Source organism: Cupressus sempervirens, chromosome 8 (assembly GCF_028749045.1).
Source record: "Cupressus sempervirens isolate cs-2001-9-10 chromosome 8, ASM2874904v1, whole genome shotgun sequence".
NCBI lineage: Eukaryota > Viridiplantae > Streptophyta > Pinopsida > Cupressales > Cupressaceae > Cupressus > Cupressus sempervirens.
In genome coordinates, this window is record NC_143125.1 from 238064205 (window position 1) to 238070204 (window position 6000).

Below are 6000 nucleotides of genomic sequence, written 5' to 3' on the forward strand. Positions count from 1 at the left end.
CATCATTTTTGAAAGAAAAGGGCTTGGAAGCCATCCAGTCCTTGAGACTTGTCTAAATTGAGACTAAATAATGCTTGTTTAATTTCTTCTAAGGAGAATTTATTATTTAAATATTTTTTTATCTTCTATGGTTAGTAATTTGGGAATAGTAGTACTTTGCACCTTATTCTAAGATATTAGATTAGAGGAATCATAATTATTTAAGAGTCTCTTGTAATAATCAATAGAGATATCTACTATTTGACTTGGGTTATTTGTTTCATTTCTAGTATTGTCCTTAATTTTAACTATTCTACTAATTTTTCTTCTATCAAGACTGCTATTATGGAAAATTTGAGTTTCTGTTACTTCTTCATTAAGTTTTTTTTTAAAATTCTTTTTCACTATCTAATTTTTCTTTGAAAATATTTTTCAAATGGTCTTTATTCCATTTTATAAAGGGTCTAATATTTCTATGAAAATATCATTTATTAACTTCAATTTTGCAACAAAATAGAACATTTAAGAACCTTCAAATTAATCCTCCAGCCATCATTGTTCTATATTATTTAGGAACTATCATCTATAAAACTACATTTTCTCGCATTTGAATGGATTCTTAGCCATTTTATGTTGTTCTACTAGTTCTAACCTATCTGGAAAATGGTCAAATCCTACATTAATGCGTATGTATGTGCTTAGATCACCTTTATAAACAAACATGTCTATTCTTTCTGCTATATGTCAGAAACCTATTCTTCTATTGTTCCATGTATATATCTCATTGGAGGTAGGGATTCCAATTAGATTATCTTTTAAAACCAATCCTCTAAAATATGTTATAACCTATGTTACCAATTCAACACCACCATATTTTTCTTCTAGGTTTAAAATGACATTGAAATTTCCTCCTATGAAGATATTTTCTAATGAATTCCATAAAGATACTAATTTTATTCTATAGTATCTATTGTAGGTATTAGTCCATAGACAATTATAAGTATTATTTGAATTTCACTTTTGAAACTTCAGATCCCCCTACCCCAATCCAGTTATTACTAATTATTGGTGATGTGCAATCAATCTTCCTCAAGTCCCAAATGATTCCAATTCCTCTAGAGGCCCCAACTGATTCTATCATTTCTGTTTTCCAAATTCCCACTTGTTGGATATATAAGAGGAGTAATTGAGAGGGAAGGGGTGAATCAATTACCACGAAAAAAAAATCTCAGATCCCTTAAATGTTAATCAAAATTGAATTATGTTGAACTCGGTAAACACACAAGAAAAATGTTGTAACTCAGTAAATACTGAAATAACTCGACAAATGCTTATCATGAAAATCTTAAGATATTATCTGTGATTGATCTTACTTTAACTTATCTTCAAACATGTGAAAGAAATAGCATGAACACAATTGACACCAAGATTTTAACATAGAAACCCAATTTGGAAAAAACCACCAATTGTAACTAGTTACTGAATTTCACTCTTTTGAAGTGAGCCCTGTTAGGAGCCAACCCTGTTAAAGGTTACAAAACAAACTATTAGGTGTGACCTTGTTGGAGGATTTAATCACCCTATTAGGAGTGGCCTTGTTAGAGGTCTTTAGACAATTCAATAGAAATGCCACCTTGTTAGAGGATTTACAAATAGTTGTTAAACCAACTCTATTAAGAGATTTAGATCACTACTACAATGGTTAGAGATTAACAATGAGATGATCTATTTTTTGATGCAATTGAATTGCTGATTACATATCTCAATTCTAGCTTGTATACTTCCTGATTGAATGTATCTTTGCATATCTACAAGGATATTCTACTTATCCTTCTAATTCGCCTCCTCTAAGTATCATCAAATCTTCAATTATGTTCCACACATTCAATCCTCAACTTGACCTTATATTTATATCTTACACATTGTTAAGTCAGCTTGAATACAACTTAGAATAATTAATATTCATCTTCTCAGTTGGCTAGAACCAACAAAAAATTCAATTGAACTCAATATGCTGAAATAAGAAAATTCTTTGTTGGCCGACCCTGCTTGGTAGATACTAGCTCTAAAGAGATTTTCCTATGTTGACCAAGTGAACTCAGTTAATACTAGATATTCAAAAGTTCCTTTGGTAACTGAGTGAGCTTGATTAACACTGGTTCCATCCAACATTTCCTTCATTAACCAAGTGAGCTCGGTTAACACTCAACTTATGCAAACTTTACTTTGTCACCCGAGTGAACTTAGTAGACATTGTCTTCTGAACTAGGAAAAAATTAGAATGCTCAGTAGATACAAGAAATTGACTTCAAGTATCGAGTGAGCTTGTCATACATTGACTAGCAATGATATGACATTTTGTGTAACATCAAAGACAATACACAATTAGTCAATTATTTCCAACAATCTCTCTCTTTGGAATTGATGGCAACACAACATGTCATAATACAATAAAATTTAGAGAAAGAATAAAGTTAGGGAACATATACTCAGTTTCATTCTAATTCTTATCTATGAAAACTCAACTCCCTCTATCAGTGTGAACTCCCTCTGCCTTCAGTTCCTTCCTCTGTCAGCAAAACTCTGCCTTTGATATGAGACCAAGTTCATTATACTTCTTTGACATTTCTTTCTCTTTATAAAATTTCTATGAGATATGATAGTAAAATTCTCCCCCTTTTACATCTCATGCCAAAGACAATATTGAATGTACCTCATGCAATAATTCATTTTCAATATGCCCTTGTCAATATTGCATCAACTGACTAATCTTTAACATGCTCTGGTTGATGCATCACTAAACTTTATTTAGTGAGCTTCGGATAGGGGAATGACCCCTAACTTACCTCTTAGATGCAAAAATGCATCCTTAGGTAATGACTTAGTGAATATGTCTACAATTTGTTCTTTAGTATTCACATATTTTAATCTTACCTCTTTAGCTTGTACCAATTCTATCAAAAAATGATATTTTATGGCAATTTGTTTTGTTTTGGTATGCATCACTAGATTCTTTGATATGTTATTTGCACTGGTGTTATCATAGTATATACCCACTGGATCCTTGATCTCTATATTCATACCTACCAACAATTGCTTGAACCAAACAATATTAGAATAATTAATTGCTACTGTCACATATTCTGCCTTTGTTGTGGACTGAGAAATACACTTCTGTTTCTTGCTTGTCCAAGACACTAGTCTTTTACCAAGAAAGAATGCTCCACTACTGGTGCTCTTTTTTGTCATCAACACTTCTTGCCCATTAGCATCTATGAGTGCTTTCAAATCCAAAATGCCTCCTTTTTTGTACCATAAATGCTAGTCTTCAGTACCTTTCAAATATCTCATGATTCTTTTGATTGCCATCATGTGATTTTCTTTGGGATTTGCTAAGAATATTTCTACCATACCAACTGCTAATGCAATATCAAGCTTTATATGTACTACATACTACAATTTTCCAATCATTGATTTGTATGTGGTTTGACCTACCTCCTTGGAATCATCATTTTTGGAAAGCTTATGTCCAATAGACATAGGAGTTCCAACTAGTCTTGAGTCTTCCAATCCAAATTTCTTTAGTATCTCCTTGATATATTTAGATTGAGTAATGTAGATATCATCTTTCTTTTGCTAGATTTGTAATCCAAATTTTTTTTTTATCTCTCCAAACATAGACATCTCAAATTATTTGCTCATTTCTTCTGAAAATGCCATGTACAAGTCATCATTTCCTATAAATAAAGTGTCATCCATGAATATTTCTGCCAACACAATCTTCTTGTCTTGTTCTTCTTTGATATATAGATTGCTATTATCATTTGTTCTTTGAAAACCAATCTTTATCAAGTAGTTATCAAGTCTTTCATACTAAGCTCTGGGAGCATGCTTGAGCCCATATAATATTTTGTGTAATTTGCAAACCATATATCTTATTCTAAGATCTACAAAACCTTCAGGTTGTTCTATATAGACTTCCTCATCAAGAATTCCATTCAAGAATGTAGATGTTACATCCATTTGAGGGTAAAAGCACAAACCTGTGTCACCTTTTATAAAGAAATGTGATATCAGAATGTGAAAGTTCAACATTAATGACAAAAAAAATGGTATTTGTGTTTAAAATATGAAGATGATGTAAACTGATGAAATGTGTAGAATTCTATGAATTTTATGCCTATAATTTTTATAATTTTTTTGACTAAGAATTTTTTCATTTTATTTTATTTTGAAGTCCCTTTTTTAACTGTAAAAAATATAGGATGTAGTTCCCGTAAAACAAGTATGTGCAAATCATCGTTTTTTGTTCTGATTTGAAAATATTTTATAGCTCACATGTATGGCTAGTGAACAAAAAAAGAAATAATTATTTTTGATGTATATTTTTTTTTGTTATAAGTACTCAAGTTCGACCTTGTCAGAATCCAACAGTTTTTTCCTCCCATCAAAACTTCCCTATCAAATCTATACCTTATTAAAAAAAATTACATATTCATGAAGAGGATTCTCTCCTCTAGTGATAAATATAATTTTTTTTTTTTTTTTTTGATATGATTTACTATTTTTTTTTCATTTTTTGAGAGAGCATCTTCTGAAATGTTGAAATATCGACTTATAATATTTTGAGATTATAACATATTATAACTAATGAAAAAACTCAAAAATTTATATAATGATGATATTGAATCCAAGATCTATAAAAGGGTATTTTTAGTTTTTGAAAAAAATTGAGTTTTGATAGAGAAATGAGATTTGACCAAAACAGGTTTTTGTATCACAAACGGTGACACAGATCTGTGCTTTTACCCTTGATAAAATTTAAATCTTTTGTGAGATGCATATGCTAGTAAAGTTCTAATACCTTCTAATCTTGAACAAGAGAAATTTTTTCATCATAATCAATACCTTCTTCTTGAGAATAGCCTTTACATACTCATCTTGCTTGATTTTTGGAAACTTCTCCATCTTCATTTAACTTATTTATGAATAACCATTTTGTGCCAATTACATTTTTATCCTTGGGTCTAGGAACAAGAGTCTAAGTTTTATTCTTCTCTATCTGTTCTATTTCCTCATTCATTGCTTCAATCCAACTTTCATTATCCAAAGCACCTTTAACATTTCTAGGTTCAAATTCATTGTTTCATCTGACTTGTCTCCAATGATCTAATAAGATGCATGATGCCTTTTGACATATCTTACTAACATAGATACTTTTTATTTGGAGTTTGTTTCATTGACTTATTCATGATCCACTATCTTTGACTTGGGTGCATCGGACTCAGTTTTCTCTAGCAACAACTTGGTAGCTTCTGACTGCAACTCAGGTCCTTTAGACTGTGACTCAGGTTGCACTAATTGCAAATCGATAGATTTTGGAGATTTTGGGGACTCGAGAGTTGAGGCCTCCTAAATTCTAGATAGGTTTGGTAGAGTATCAAGTTCATAGTAAACAAATATTTTGTAATCCTCATGTTCTCTGTTGCTTTCTTCTTCACTCTTTTCTGCAAATTCATCAATTCTCACATATGCACTTTCTATGATCTTATGAGTAGTCAAATTCAAACACTTTTATGCTTTACTTTTGTAGGAGTATCCTAAGAATATTCGTTTTGTTAGAGTAAATAATTAATTATTAATTATTTATTCTATTACTTAAGCTTACTTAGGTTAATGCATATTTAGTATTTAATGCATGTAGTGGTTGTTGTTGACAACTCGGGAGTTTTCTCCTTTTTTAGCATATTCCACTTTTTGAGGATATGTGCTGAGTTGTCATTTTTGTCCTCTACCTCCTTCCAGCTTGTTCTACAAGCTTCCATGAGGCCTTTTTAAACGGTCTCTCTCTCATTGTAAATCATTCCATTCACATAGCAATCTCATTTTCCTATTGTGAAATATTTCCTCTTGCATTGTTTGCTTCATGCTCTTGCTCTTTCAGTTTCTCTTCAGCAAGCTATTTGCATGTAGGTGATCTTGGCGACTACGGAGTTCGATTTCATCAACTCCTACATGGTA